The 16,067-nt window shown below is 37.1% G+C and overlaps 1 protein-coding gene and 1 non-coding gene across 10 annotated transcripts in view; one reads left to right on the top strand and one right to left on the bottom strand.

Annotated features, from left to right (window-relative positions):
• The window catches only part of Fbxw11 (F-box and WD repeat domain containing 11), a 121,692-nt gene that overhangs the window by 49,954 nt on the left and 55,671 nt on the right, over nucleotides 1-16,067 (top strand). The window lies entirely within an intron of this gene.
• LOC120885995 (small nucleolar RNA SNORD56) lies at nucleotides 9,882-9,951 on the bottom strand. Its single transcript, XR_005728779.1, has one exon. It is a non-coding gene; the product is annotated as a small nucleolar RNA SNORD56 (small nucleolar RNA).

Below are 16,067 nucleotides of genomic sequence, written 5' to 3'. Positions count from 1 at the left end.
AATTAGAAGCAGCAAATTGAAGAAAGTTTTAATTACCTACAGTGCCTGGCATATGGCACCAGCACTCAGAAAGTCGCATGGTTTGCCCAGGCAGACAGCCTCTGCTATTAGAACCCTGAAGCTGTACCTTGGTCTTCTAACAGCTGTGGTTCATGGTTTGCAGACAGTGTGCATAGTGACTAACATTTCACAGTATATTTGAGGATGAAGGATGCAGGCAAATTGGATTCAGACCACATTGGAAGTATCTTTTTATTTTTGAATACAAATCATAACATACTACAGACACTTTATGTTGCTTATAAAAAATGCTGGTTTGTATTTATTGTTTGTTTGTTCTCTTGATGAATCTAACGGTTTCATTGCAAAATTTAAACAGTAGACAGGTATAAAGAAGAGGTTAACTGTTGGGTGTGGTGGCCTTTGCCTAGAATCCAAGTGACTCAGGAGGCTGAGGCAGAAGGGTCACAAGTTCAAAGCCAGCCTCAGCAACTTAGTGAGGCCCTAAGCAACTTAGTGAGACACAGTCTCTAAATAAAAAGAATGTCTGGGGAGGAGACTCAGTGGTCAAATGCCTCTGGGTTCAATCCTGGTATTTAAAAAAAAAAAAAAAAAAAAAGAAGAAGAGCTTGATTATCTGTTCATAATCTCACTTCATTTTAGTGTCCATTCTTTGTTTTTTCCCTCTTGACATTTTATTTCTATGCATTTATATTTGATTTTATGTAGACTCACTCTCTATATATTATACAGGTTATAACCCAGTATTTAAAATTGTTAATTGAACAATTTTCATTAGTAAATTTGAACCTGTATTTTTAATAACTGCACTTTCATTGGCTATGCAGTAATTCAGCCTGCATTTTACTGCTGGACATTAAGTCATTAGGCGTCAGTGGATCTTTGTGATTAATTCCTTAAGATACATTATTTATCAGAAAAATTGAGTCAAAGGATGTGTGCTTTCATAAAGCTTTAAAACTTTCAACCAGAAGGTTATTCTACTTTTCACCACATCATAAGCAGTGTGCAGTTGTAATAAAAGTAAATAACCAGTGTAAAAAACTGGTAATGTAGAAAAGCACCAAAAGTTAAATTAAAACAATCACCCTTCGTTCATTTGTCTTTTCCCCCCTCCATCTACAAGCATTTATGATGCTACTATGTGCAAGGCATTATTATAGGGTCTGCAAATACAGGAATGCACAAAGCAGACAAAAAGCCTTGCTGTCTTGTTACCTATATTTTATTTTTATTTATTTATTTTTATGGGGCTGGGGCTGGAACCCAGGGCCTCACCATGCTAGCAGGCACTCTCACTAAGCTACACTACCTGCCAGGGACCTACATTTTAGTGGTGAAGGAAATAAAATGAAGAAAACATGCTGCATTAAATGTTAATAAGTGGTATTGAGAAATGGGGGATAGGTTACCCCAGTTTTGGGAAAGAGTGATGAGGGAAAGCCTCCTTGAGAAAATGACATTTGGGAAAGATCTGAAGGAAATGAGGGAGCAAGCTGTGCAGGTTACCTAGGAGGAGGGAACCCCAGGTGGAGGGGACAGCAAGGTGACAGGCCAGAGGTGGGAGTGTCTGTGCATCCTTTGTCCAGTGCTGATGTCTGGCTGGAGTACAAGGAGGGGCAAGTAGTGGGAGGTGAGTGCAGTGTGGAATGGGAGGAGGCAGGACGATCTCTAAGGCTTCTAGGCTTTACTGGAATTTTTTCCCCCTTGCCTTGAGATAGGAAGTCACTAGAGAATATTTACCATAATTCATCAGTCTGACTTTTTAACAGGATCACAGTGGCTGTGTGATAGAAGGGAAAGGTGGAAGTAGGGAGGTAGCTTTAAGATTGACCTATGTGTCAGGGGTTCTCCAAAGAAATAGAATCACTAGTGGGTAGTTTGGAATTTTTGTGGCAGGCTGGTATGCTCAAATGTAGGCTGGGTTTCTCTGTTGCATTCTTTAAGCAAAATTCCCCTCGAGGAGGGGCTACCACAACCTTTGCTCTTAATGGCTTTCAGTTGATTGGGTGAGGCTTACCTTTGTTATTGAGGGTAATACATACACCTGCTTTACTCCAAGCCTACTGATTGCAAATGTTAATCCCATCTACAGAGTACCTTTATACCAGCAGCTGTATTAGTGCTGGCTACCAAAGCGTAGTCCAAGTTGACACATAAAATTAGCCACCACACCAGTCTGGGAGGAGGCCTGACTTGGAGTTAAGGATTCAGAATGGAAACTCAGGCAGTTCATGATGAAATGAGAGAAAAGGTGAGTGTGACCTTAATATCAATCTTGTCAAGCTACTGTTAGCACCAGTATATTACAAGAGTTTAGTCAGAGATGATTTGGACTTGGGAGCTTGGTGGGATTGGAAGATAAAAATATGATATATGTCTACTTGCTCATTTTGTAGAAAAGTCTTACTGTAGGTAGGGACCTCACAGTTAATGAGCACGTATCTGTCTAGACATTTTTGTTTGCTTTTTTCCATACATTATTTGTCTTAATCGCCTGAACAACTTTATAAACTGCTAGGTCCTAGTATGTCTATTTTGTTTGTGAGAAAATTGAGGCAAAGAAGGAGAGAAAAGCCAGAGTTCAAACCCAGTCTCTAGTCCTGATATACCTCACTGCTTCTTAAAGCAGAAACAAATTTTCATAGAAACGATTGTCTGTATTTTGAGTTGTAAATAGATTTTTCTAAATCTTGGGACAGTTATGCAATAGGAATGCTATTTATGTTATCACACAAGTGGCTAAAGTGATCAGATAACTCCTCTTTAGAGAGGACTCTCTGACCACCAGTCTAAAACAGCTTCCTGCTTTCCACTCTGTTCCTTTGCCCTGCTTTATTTTTTTCTTCTTCAAAGCACTTAACACTCTCTGAAATTATATCCCATGTTCGTTTTTTAACTCTGAGCTGTTGTCATTTCCCCCTTCAGAATCCAAGTTCCATGAGAAAAAAAGGCCATGCCTGCCTGTTCCCTGCCTGGTACAGGCACTACTTCTAGAACAGTTGCTGGAGTGGAGTAGTTGCTCAGTTATTATTTATTGAATGAAGAATAGGCGTAATAAACTGGAATAAAAAGGAAAAGCTTTCTACAAGCTTGGTTAGGACTATGTTATATCTATATCTATATATGTTTTACATAGTTGGAAATATTTTCTGTGCTTTATTTTATACTTTATGCTTTGTGTGCTTATTTAGGATGATCATATTTTTCCCATAATTTCTCCTAATTTGAAATGACACATATAATATTTTTCGTGAACATCCCATAATTTGCCATTTCTCTGGCTCTTTAAAGTCTTCATTTTTAATTACTAAAATAACAAATCAACTTTATACATGTCTTTTGCCTTTGTTCTGAATTACTTAGGGCATATTTTCTAGGAGCTATACTGTCAGATTGTTTTCCAGAGAGTTGGCATCTCATTGCACCTTCACAAAGGTTGGACATTGTTATTTTGAGAACTTCTAGCAAGCCTAGTGTTCTGCAGGCGGTGGTGGCATATTCTAAATTGACGAACCTCATTGCAAGTGGCAGCCCTGCACCCAGGGCAATTTGAGTATATGTTGAGTCAGCTAAGGCGTGGCTTACTAAAAGGAGATCTCCTAAGACTGGATATACTTGGCCAAGAAAAGGAGCTTGGGAGACATTTTCAAACACAACTGTGACAGCCCCAGCCCATGCCTTCCTGTTGAGTTACCCGAGCACCATGTCTGGAGCTCAGTGAGATTGGGTTTATCATGGAGTACTTCAGGAGGCATGGATGCATTTACACATCTTGTACATATTTACCTAGGGTCTTCCTATCATGTCCTATAAACTGTGCTGTGCCCTGTGAGGCAGAGAAAAATCTGCCAGGCCCCCAGACTGGTTGCCTATAACTCCTCGCCCTAATCCAAGGAAGGCTCCTCCCTTAAGAAGACTAGCTCACTTGCTGAAGGTGGTGGAATCTCTTACAGAATGATTCTTAATTACCTGGTATAAGACAAATGTTAAATCCTTCATCTTTACGAAGGAGATGAAAAATTAAGGGTTAAAGTAATGGTAACTGTGATGGGAGGTAGGAAGAAACTACCATGTCATTAATTTCAAAGGAAAAAACCTTGGCAAAAGAAGCATTGCCCAGGGCACAGGAAAGGGCTATAGTTGTGCCCTTTATTTCCAACTGGTAGTGAATGGCTTGGGGATCCACATGAACCTATAGTGTCCCCAGTCAGTACTGATTTTGGAAATTTATTAAGGATATCTGACAGTAGTGGTTAAAAAAATATACAAAATATTACAAAATATTTCAGTACATTGTTCTCAAGGGTATTAATTGATATGAACAAGCCATTAAAAATTTACTTTTTATCTTTTTAAAAAATAGTTTTTAGTAATAGGTGGACACAATATCTTTTATTTTTATGTGGTGCTGAGGATAGAACCCAGTGCCTCATGCATGCTAGGTGAATGCTCTACCTCTGAGCCACAACCCCAGTACGTGTTTTATCTTAGAGAAAAGTTGCAAGTACAATACAAAGAATTGTTTATTTCTCCAGCAATTTGAAAGCAAAGCTGGCTGAATGTGCCATCATGCTGCAATATTTTAATGTATATTTCCTACAAAGGAGGTGTTCCACATTATCATAAGACAAGAGTCAACTTGGTACATTAACACTGATACTTTACTGTCATCAAATCCTCACCCCAAAATGTCTTTTATAGCTGAAGTCTTAGAATGTTAGTGCTTCTGGGCCCTCTCCAACAACTGAGTTAGGAAATGTATAAATAAATAATTTTGTTTTACTCAAGAGGACCCTCCTGCAGGGTGTGTGGTGGCACACACCTATAAACTCAGGAGGCTGAGGCAGAAGGGTCACAATTTTGAGGACAGCCTCAGCAACTTAGGCCCTAAGCAACTTAGAGACCCTGTCTCAGAAAAAATAAAAAGGACTGGGGACTTAGCTCAGTGGTAAAGCACCCCTAGGTTCAGTCCCCAGTACACTCTTCTCAAACTAACAAAAAAATTTCCCTTCTTTTCTATGTATTTAACCAAATCAAACCAAAACAAAACAAAATCCATAAGTTCATACTGGAATATTCAGTTCTTATCCAGTCTCACAAATTTCATTCTAGCCTTCTATAAGCTAGTCATTTCTATATTTATTATTCTCTCCTCTGACAGGGAGAAACCTGCTCCTAATTTCTACAAATAGACTTCCTCACTTGTGTTAGTGAAAAGTAAACGTGCCAATTAGACTAAATATTCTGTTTCCTTCCATTCCCTTTCTTTTTTGTGGTACTGGGCCTTGTGTGTCATAGATAAGTGCTGTACTATCAAGCTGCATCTCCAGTCCGTCTGTATGATTTTTAAAAGATATTTTGTTTGTGGCTATATGGTACAACTACTGAGTTCAGGATCACCTAGATTAGTTTCTTTTGACCCCCACCATTAACCCATTTTGTCCTATCATCTCAGATGTGAAATACCTATAAAAACTTAAATGTAGTATACAGCATATAGTAGAATTCTAGCTATGTAACTGTACAACAACATAATTATAATCAATATGTTAATTAACACAATGGTTTATAGAAGCTCTAGGTTATGGTTTCCATTTTGTTTTAATGCACTTATGTCAGTTTTGTGGAAATGATCACAGAATTGAGAACTTGGAACTTAATGGGTTAAGTGTGGTTTTGCTTTTCATTTGGAATACACTTATGATCATTTATTCTTGCTAATAGTCCATCTCTCTCTCCCATTCATTGTTGATTTTGTTTTTTATTTGAGCATACAAAGCATTTAGCATAATTCTAAAAGGAAACTCAGAAATGTGAGTGCCTGTCCTTATCTGTGCTCTTCCCACTGGGTAGTCAGTGTCATTTTTTTCAGTGAACAGGTACATTACAAACAAAGCTGCTGTGAATAACTTTGTGTGTGCATATTTTCATATTATTTTTGAATTAGTGTATCTTCAGGAAAAATTTCTAGAAGTTGGGTTTCAAGATCAAAAAGGATATGCATAATTCGTTTTGTTAAATGTTGCCAAAATTTCTTTCAAAAGTCTTGGGCACGATTGCTTTCCTTCCAGAAATAGATGGGTGTGCCTGCCTGCTTCTTCATGGCCCCATCCACAGAATGTGTTGTCATACTTGTGAATATTTGCCAGTAAGTAACCTGAGAAATGAGAAGCTTTAATTTGCATCTCTTCGGTGATGAGGAAGTGTGAACATCTTTTTTCCATTTGAGGGTCATGTTTGTGTTTTTAAGTGTCTATTCAAGTCTTTCTCTTTTTTTCTATATATTTTTTTTGGGGTGCTGGGGATTGAACCCAGGGCCTTGTGCATGCAAGGCAAGCACTCTACCCTCTGAGCTATATTCCTAGTCCTATTTTTCTATTCTTTACCTTCATCACCCCAGTTTAAAATAAATTTGGGAGGATATTAGTCTTTTTATCTGTGACATATGTTGCAAATTTTTTTTCCATATTGTCATTTTCCTTTTGAGTTAATTTTTGTTTTTTAAACACTGCACATATATTAAAATTTATAGCTAGCTAAATTTTCCTCTGTTTGTTTTTGCACCTGGATTTTAAGACATAGTTAAATAACTTTTCTCTAACCCAGTTTGTTTGTTTTGGAATACTGGGAATGCTAGACAAGTGTTCTACCACTGCATCCCCCACTACATCCCAGGCCCTATACCTAGGTTTTAAAGGAATTCATTGTGTTTTCTTTTAGTACTTAGAGTTTCACTCTTTCAGTTCACATTTATGATCTGTTTGGAGTCTGTTCATGTAAATTCTGTGAAATATGGATCTAAATTTATCTTATTCCAAATTGCTAACCAGTTGTTTTAGCAGTACTTATTAAAAAGTTCCCAGCCATTTGAGATACTACTTTTATCATGACTAAATTTTTATGCATACTCGGGTCTATTTCTGGACTTTCTATTCTGTTAGACCAGAATTTGGGAACTGTGACCCATAGGCCCAAGCCAGCCATGTTTGTGTCAAGCTGGGTTGGAGCACAGCTGTGCTCATCCGCTTGCCCAGCCACTGAGACTGTGTCCAGGTTGCAGCAGAGGCCTGGCAGAGCCCGTGAGGCCTGCGGGGGTTGAAATAGTTAAAAGCTTGCTGAGCCTAGACTGGAGTAATTGTGTGTTCATATGCCATAAGGTACCTCACTTTTTTTTTTTTTTTTTAAGTTGTAGTTGGACACAATACCTTTATTTTTTATGTGGTGCTGAGGATGGAACCTAGGGTCCCGCACGTGCTAGGCGAGCCTGAGCCCCAGCCCCAGTAGGATTAATTCCTCCCTTGTGGCTTTCCTTTTTCTGTGTTTATTTTTGTAAATAAATATTCCTTACCAGTTTGTTTTTCACATAAGCTTGAGTACCAACTTGTCTAGCTCCATGAAGAAGCTTTTTGTGTGATTATACTAGATGTGTTAAACTTATGAATTAGGGAGAATTGCCATCTTTACTTGTCCTTTCCAACAACAAATTATGAAGAAAAGAATAGAGAAATCTATTCTCTAGATTAATAGAGAAATCAAAGAACTAAGCCACAAAACCATATCAGACTATCTTTTCACAGTGGAATTCTAGCAAACCTTAAAAGAATAGGCCAGAAGTACCATAAGTTAATGCATAGCATTGATTTTGAAAGAAAATTTCTTTTATGGGAATTATTTCTACCTTTATCATCTTAGGTCAGAAACTATTATTATTTTCTAACTTTCTTTTTGGGGGGCTTATTTCTTTGTGATCTGCATTATCATTTTTATGTGTGCTTGAAAAACATAGTTTCTGTTAGCATACTATATTTATGTATAAATATTTTTCCTTGTAACACCTGCCTTCCATATCAATTGTGTTTGTTCACCTGAATATTTTTGTGTCCTCTCTTGTTCTCTTGTCCAAAGAATATTTGTGTAGTGTATTTTCTTTCTTTTTTTTTTTAAAGAGAGAGTGAGAGAGGAGAGAGAGAGAATTTTTAATATTTATTTTTTTTAGTTCTCGGCGGACACAACATCTTTGTTTGTATGTGGTGCTGAGCATCGAACCCCGGCCACACGCATGCCAGGCGAGCGCGCTGCCGCTTGAGCCACATCCCCAGCCCCTGTGTAGTGTATTTTCAATCCATGTCTCTTTACATTTCTTTTTGTTTCTTTTCATGATGTATTTTCTTTACTCTTTTTATATTCAAAATTTCTTTTTTAAAGTCAGAGAAGTTTGTATTTTTTATTCCTTTTACTTACAATATTTAAATGCTTTTATTACCCATCCTCCCTCCCTTTTCCAGTACTGGGAACTGAACCCAGGGCACCCTACCACTGAGTCACATCCCCAGCCCTATTTTGTGTTTTATTTAGACACAGGGTCTCACTTAGTTGCTTAGTACCTCGCTATTGCTGAGGCTGGCTTTGAACTGGCAATCCTCCAGTCTCAGCCTCTCAAGCTGCTGGAATTAAAGATGTCCACCACCACTCCCTATTTGCTTTTTAAGAAACTCTAGTTGTGAATATGTTGGATCTCCTTTGTCTTCCATTTCAACTTCCTTTTCTCATTTTTTTACTTTCTTGGGTTTTCTTGCTTTGCTTCAATTCCTCTTATTACACTTTTCATTTGATTTATAAAGTTTTGGGGCATTGTAATGTAATAATGTCATAATTTTGCTTTTATTTTCTGAGTTAAATCAGTTTTCATTTTTCTGTTTTTGGAGATTTCTGTTCTTAAATTTGAATTTCTGATTTAAGGTGTTTTAAAAATAATATCAAAAGCTTGTATAAACATATTTAATTCATTTTGAAAAAATATTTTTAATCAGATTCCATAAGAATCATACACTATGATTGAAGGCATCCATTCTATATAATGAATTAATGTCTTTCATACAAAACTAGAATGGTACTGTCTTATACCATGTTTAGGAAAAGTAAGAAAACGATCACCAGATCACTCATCAGGGCTTTACTGATGTCACAGAGCTCCAGATGAGAAAATCCTATTTGGATTGTGGTTTAAGTTTTTTTTTCCTACTGTTATTTTCTTTGTCTCACTTCTTTCTTTTTTTTTTTTTTTTTTTTTTTTAGAGAGAGAGAGAGAGAGAGAGAGAGAATTTTTTTTTTTTAATATTCATTTTTTAGTTCTTGGCGGACACAACATCTTTGTTGGTATGTGGTGCTGAGGATCGAACCCGGGTCGCAGGCATGCCAGGCGAGCGCGCTACCGCTTGAGCCACATTCCCAGCCCTGTCTCACTTCTTTCATTCGAGGGGTTTCATTAGCTTATTTTATTCTCTCTCGTTCTCTCTTTTGGATAGTTGAAGAGTACTCCTATCATGAATTTTTTGGGAGGTAGTTTAATTTTACAAGATTCCTAGTTTAAAAGAATCCTTTGTTAAAGTGTAGTTTCTTTACTAGATGACACCATCCCCCTCCCTGGCACCCAAAGCAGGAGATGGTAGGGAGGGGTTTGCATCCATTGAATGTTCTTAAGAACTTGCAGGGTCCTAAAATACTCTCCTTGCCATTTCTTTTTTCCTTAGTTGTGTAGTCTTCAACAAAAGATTCCTCACCTTTCCTTTAAAAAAATAAACAAACTTATAAAACTTAGAGCAGTTTTATATTCATAGCAAATTGAGCAGAAAGTACTAAGAGTTTTCAGACACCTTCTGTCCTCATACATCTACAGCGTCTATGCTGTCGCTATGCCCTGCTGCAGGGGGTGCATGTGTGACACAGCAGAGGAGCCTGAACGGACATGTCCTCATCTCCAGAGTCATGGCTTGTGTTAGGTTTCCCTCTTGGTGGCCATTCTGTGGATTTGGACACATGTATAATGGCATGTGTTCACAATTGGTTTTTTCTTCCTTCCACTCAGAGCAGAACATCAACACTTACCAGCTGAATTGCTGTTGATGACAAATCTTCCTGTCATTGTGGGCGTGTCCACAGCAGTACAGGAGAGCTTGACTCCCCAAGAATCCTGCAGGCTAGGCTTCTTATTCCTCTCTCCTCCTAACTCCTTGGCAGCCACTGTTCTTTGAACCATTGGACAATGGTTTGGGCTTTTCCAGGATGTTCTGTGGTTCAGTCATACAATATGTAGCCTTTCCAGGTTGGCTTTTCTCATTCATTTCATGGGTTCAGGGTTTACTTCTTTTCTTTCTTGGACCAGGGATTGAAACAGGACTGCTTAACCACTGAGCCATATCCCTAATCTTTTTATGTTTTTATTTTGAGACAGGATTTTGCTAAGTTACTGAGGCTGGCTTTGAACTAGAGATCCTTCCACCTCAGCCTCCCGAGCTGCTGGGAGTATTGGTGCACCACCATGCCCAGCTATAACTTCATTTCTTTCTTTTTTAAAAAATATTTTTATTAGTTATAGATGGACATAATACCTTTATTTATTTTTTATGTGGTGCTGAGAATTGAACCCAGTGCTTTATACATGCAAGGCAAGCACTTTCACACTGAGCCACAACCCCAGCCCTTATTCATTTCTTTTTAGCACTGACTATTATGTCATTATTTGAATGCAGGAGAGATTATTTATTTATCTGTTGAAGGATACCTTGATTATTTCCAAGTTTTGACAATTATGAATAAAGGTCTAAACATCCACTTTTTTCTTGGGAATGATTGATTGCTGGGTAGTGTGCTGAGTATAATTTAGTTTTGTAATGAACAGCCAACTTGTCTTCCAAAGTAGTGCTGCTGTTCTGCACTTCTGTTAGCAATGAATGAGGGTTCCTGTTGCTCCAGATCCTCTTGGGCATTAGTGTCTGTGTTTTGGATTTTGGCTTTTCTAATAGTTTCATAGTGGTATTTCTTTGTTGTTTTAATTTGCATTTCCCTATTTACTTTATGGTGTTGAATATCTTTTCTTGTTTTGTTTGTCATCTGTATAACTTTGTTGAAGTGTCTATTAAGATCACTGGTTCATTATTTTTATTGCGTTTTCTTACAGAGTTTTAACAGTTCTGTATATGTTTTGGATAACAGTTATTTATCAGATAAACCTTTTATAAATATTTGTTTTCCCAGTGTCCTGTAGAGCCAAAATTTGAAACTTTAGTGAAGTCTAGTTTATCAGTTCTTTCATCAGTCATGCTTAGGTTATTCCTATGTTGTCTTCAGCAGTGTTGGAGTCTTGCATGTTACCGTTAGATCTGTATTCTATTTGGAATTAATTTTTGTGAAATACGTCATTAGGATTTTCTATGTAGACAGGCTTGTGTCTGGACTGATGTTTTAGTTGTTTGTTGAAGAGACCTTTCTTTACTGTGTTTCTTTGACTTCTTTGTCAGATCATTTCTCTCTTATTTTTGCCATAATTTGGGGTCTATTTGTGGGCTCTCCCATTCTGCCCACAGATTTAACCATCTCTTCTTTGCCAGTACCACACTGTTTTGATTTCGGTAGTTTTAAAGTAGTCCTGAAGTCTCTTGTTTTTTCTCCTTTAATGTTGTTTTGGCTATTTTAGCTTTTTGCTTGTGCATGTAAACTTCAGTTTGTTCAGTGTCCACAAAATAATCTTGGTGGATTTTGTTTGGGGTTGCCCTGAGTCTGTAGGTGAAGTTGAGAAGAACTGACTTCTTGGCAGTGTTGAATCTTCCTGTCCATGAACATGGAATATTTCTCCATTTATTTATCTCTTTGATTTCTTCTATCAGAGTTATGTAGTTTTCCTCAACTAGATCGTATGCATATTTTGTTAGATTCATACCCAAGTGTTTAATTTTAAGGTGCCAATATAAATAGTAATTTTTAAAAAATTTTACATTTTATTTTTTCATTGCTGGTATATTGGAAAGTGTTTTATTTTTGTATATTAACCTTGTATTCTTTATCTTTGCTATAATTGCTTATCGGTTCCAGGAGGTTTTCTGTTAACGTTGTTCAGTTTTTCTGTGTGGACAAGCAAGTCACCGTTGCATAAAAATAGTTTCTTTTTTCCCAGTCTAATCTGCGTTAGCTAGAATTCCCAGTATGATGATGAAAAACGTGGTATTTCTGATCTTAGTGGGAAGCTTTGACTTTTCACCAGTAAGTATGGTGTTCCCTGTTGGCTTTTTGTAGATGTTCTAGATTACTTCTAAATGTTTTTCATATTTTTGCTTTCTTGCTGTAGAGTGGTTTTTCAAAATGCATCTTGCATCCTTTTAAAAATTCCTTGGTCTGTAACAAACTCCGATCCAAGAGGACTCCTTGACAAGACCTGTACACATAATGTGATCGCATGTCAGTATCTCGTCAGCTTGTTTCCCTCTCTTTTGTTCTGCACAGTTTGTTTTGAACTGTCCTTGATTTTTTAAAAATATTCATATTTTAGTTATAGGTGGACACGATATCTTTATTTCATATTTATGTGGTGCTGAGGATTGAACCCAGTGCCTCACACAAGCTAGGCAAGTGCTCTACACTGAGCCCCAGCCCCAGCGACCAGTCCTTGCTTTTAATGAAGACTTAAGACAGGGACATATAGGACATAAGTACCAGGATTGTTTTAATTTTCTACTTTTGTCTGTTCCTTCTGGTTTTGCTGAGTAGGTTAAAGTTTTGTAACTGTCTCTTACTTGTGTCCTGTGGCTATGTTAATATTACATATTACTTTTTTGGTAGAGTCATTAGGATTTTCTATGTAGATAGTCAAGTCATCAGCATCCTTTCTGATATTTGTGTTTTTAAAATTTATTTTGGCTGTGACTAGTAGATTTTATATTCAGTAGGAGTGCGTGAGTGCACATTATAGCTTTGTTCTTGGGTATGAGGGAAAGGTTCTACTTTTGAACATGAAGCATGGTATAGGTGTTTCATTTTTGTGGAACCGGGGTGGAACCAAGGACCTTGTGCATACCACACAAGCACTCTGCCCCTGAACTATATCCCTAGCTGTAGGTATGGTGGTTTTTTTTTTCTTTCTTTCTTTTTTTTTTTTAAATTGTGGTGCTGGAGATGGAACCCAGGGTCTCCTGCATGCTGGGCAAGCGTCTACCACTGAGCTACTTCTTAAGCCTGCTGCATAGGTATTGTCAAAATATGACCTCTGTTGTACTAGGGAACCTACTTGATACCTCCTAGTAATGAGTGGGTTTCGAATGTTGTCAAATGTTCTAAATGCCTCTGTTGAAGTCAATAGTTCTGTCCTGTTGGCTGTGTGTCTTTATGCCTATACTACAGTTTGGATTACTATAGCTTTGTCAAGTTTCTTCTTTGAAACCTAACTTTATTCGTAGTTTTCAAGATTATTTTGGTTATTCAAGGTCTCCTGAGATTCATATGGTTCTGGGGTTTTAATAGGAATTATAATAAATCTGTAGATTGCTTTGGGTACTGCTGACATTTAAGTCTTGGAATTCATGGTTATGAAATATCTTTGTGTCTTTAATTTGTACTTTTCACTTAAAATTGTTGTATATGTATTTTGATTTTTACTATTTTTCTGTTAATTCTCTTCATTTATTTCTTCATTTCTTCATTAGACTCAGTTTCCCCCTGGTTTTGTTTTGCCTCCCTCTGAAACATTTCGACATGTTTCCTAGTGGAGCTCCGAGAACTAGGTTACTGTGGAGTCCTGGAAGCCAAGCATACGAAGTTCAGCCAGACGGAGGGGCTGCCTGGAGTGGTTCAGAGGTCAAGGAGTGCGAGGAATGCGAATTGACCATTAAATTTAATAACTATATGGAGTTTATTCTGATGAAAATGAATGATTAGTCAAGAAAATTAAATCTGTTCAGCCACCCATTTATTAAATTCACATTCACTTGGATTTTCTGGGTTTCTAGGAATCCGAACAAGAAGTAATTGTAGACAAAGGTTCACTGTGGGGTTGTGTTTAATAATAAAAAATGTAATTCTCTTCCTAGCTATATTGATTAAGCAGATTATGGGATGAAGTCAACTACCATTAAAAAATGTAGATCTATAGTGACAGCGAGCCATGGGCTTGATAAAGGTGTTACTGAACCAGCTGTGTACGTGTGCAGGTCTCAGTCTGTGTGCCCTCGTGGTGTGTCGTTATCTCTGTGTCGCATGCAGTACTTTGATGTTTCTTTTAAAAAAATATTTATTGTGTGTGTGTGTGTGTGTGTGTGTGTGTTTGATGCCTCTGTCTTTTGCCCATTTAAAAAAATCTGCATACCTGTGATTCATTTTTTTTCCCTCAAGTGAAGTTTTTTTAATATTTATTTTTTAGTTATAGGTGAACAATACCTTTATTTTTAAAAATTTTTGTGTGGTGCTGAGGATCAAACCCAATGCCTCATGTATGCTAGGCGAGAGCTCTACCTCTGAGCCACAACCCCAGCCCTGAAGTGAGTTTTAAAAAGAGGACATTCTGGATGTGTTGTCAACCCTTTCTTACTCTACGTATTTCCTTTTTTGTTTTAAACTTAATTCTTTTTTTTTAAAAAACTGAGGTGCATTTCACCTGTCAGAAGCTAACCTGTTCACATATGCATTTCAGTGATGAACCAGCACTGTCAGTTTTAGGGAATTTTTATTACCCCAATAATTTGGGCTATCTATTCAGTCTTAAGAATGCTTTCAACGAATAGAAGCAGATATTATTACCTATGTACACACATGACTGCATGACCAATGTGATTCTACAACATGTACAATCTGAAAATGAGAAATTACACCCCATTTTATGTATAATGTATCAAAGTGCATAATTGCATTCTATTGTCATGTAGAACTAACTAAAACAAAAAACTTATGAAGTAAAAAAACCTCTCTACAATGGGTCAGGTTCAGGTTCAGCTTCAGCAAGGATAGCAATAAAGAAGCAAAAAACAAAGTCATTGTTGTGGAGAGTGTATTTCCTGTAGTGCTAATAAACTGTGATCAGTTTCTTCAGTCTGAATTAAAATGAGCTTTGGATGTGACTTCTTAGTTCTAGACACAATGGAGTCTGCTCAGTGTGTCCCTTAGCCTCTCTGCATCTGTCACCATCTCCCCTATCTCCCTAACCAAACACACAAGGCAAGTAAAATGTAGATTACTTAAAAGAACTGGTCTTATTTTAATTTAACTTCCTTAATGTTTTTCTCCTTTTTAGAATCCAAATAAAAATCTCCCCCTAAACAAAATTATTCATTTTTGGTGATGAGCTTTTTGCCCAGAGGTTGAAATAAGCAATTTAGCTATGATCATATTTCAGAAGTGGCAAAGAATAAAACATGAATAACAAAAAGAAAAAGAAACTTGTTTTAATGGTTAGCACTTGTTGTAAATTGTCTCTAAGAAAATTTGTCCTTTCCAAGGTCATGATAGTGTTTTATGTTTTCTTCTAATAATTGCTTGATTATTTTAATAAACTTTACATTTAGAAGGTTAATGTAACTAGAACTGATGATGATGATGACTGTGTGTGTGTGTAGGTATGTATGTGTCAGAGAGAGGGGGAGGTGTGGTGTTATAGGATAAAAAGATAATGGACACTTGGTGTTTGGTCAGGTGATTTTATGTGTGTGGATGTGTGTTTGGAAGCTATTTTCTATTGATGTTGTCTCCTGCATTCATCTGTCTGGGTTCCTGTAGCTGTACAGTAGTGCTTGAGATTTTACAGTATAGATTCTTCTGGTTGGTTCTTCCCCATTGTGTTGGTTCCTATTTTCCATATGAATTTTGTAATCTGTTTTTTGTTGTTTTTGCAGGGGATGGGGTGGGAAGGTCGTAGAGGGGTGGAGCCTGATGAGATTTTGATTGCTATTGCATTGAATTCATTATCTTTAAGTTAAAGTGTTGGTGAGTTTAGTTTTCTTTTTCTAGTTTTCATCAAATAATATAACCTTTAACAGATGCTTAATAAGATGATATAACCTTTATCAGATGCTACTATTATTATAAATATAATTCATTATAATATAACTTATAAGTTTTTGGGTGGGTTTTGTGTCTGGTTGGTAGATGAGTCTGCCAGGTTGTACTCAAGCAGAAGTGGCTGTGATGTGGTATGGTGTTTCTCTGGCTGTGGCTGACATCACTAATAGGTGCTTTTACATTTCTTTTAAAATGACCTGTAGTAGAAACAAAAGGATGAGATTGTT

This window comes from Ictidomys tridecemlineatus, chromosome 1 (genome assembly GCF_052094955.1).
Source record: "Ictidomys tridecemlineatus isolate mIctTri1 chromosome 1, mIctTri1.hap1, whole genome shotgun sequence".
NCBI classification, from domain to species: domain Eukaryota; kingdom Metazoa; phylum Chordata; class Mammalia; order Rodentia; family Sciuridae; genus Ictidomys; species Ictidomys tridecemlineatus.
Note: the sequence above shows the minus strand (reverse complement) of the source record. Positions and strands in the feature narration are given on the sequence as shown.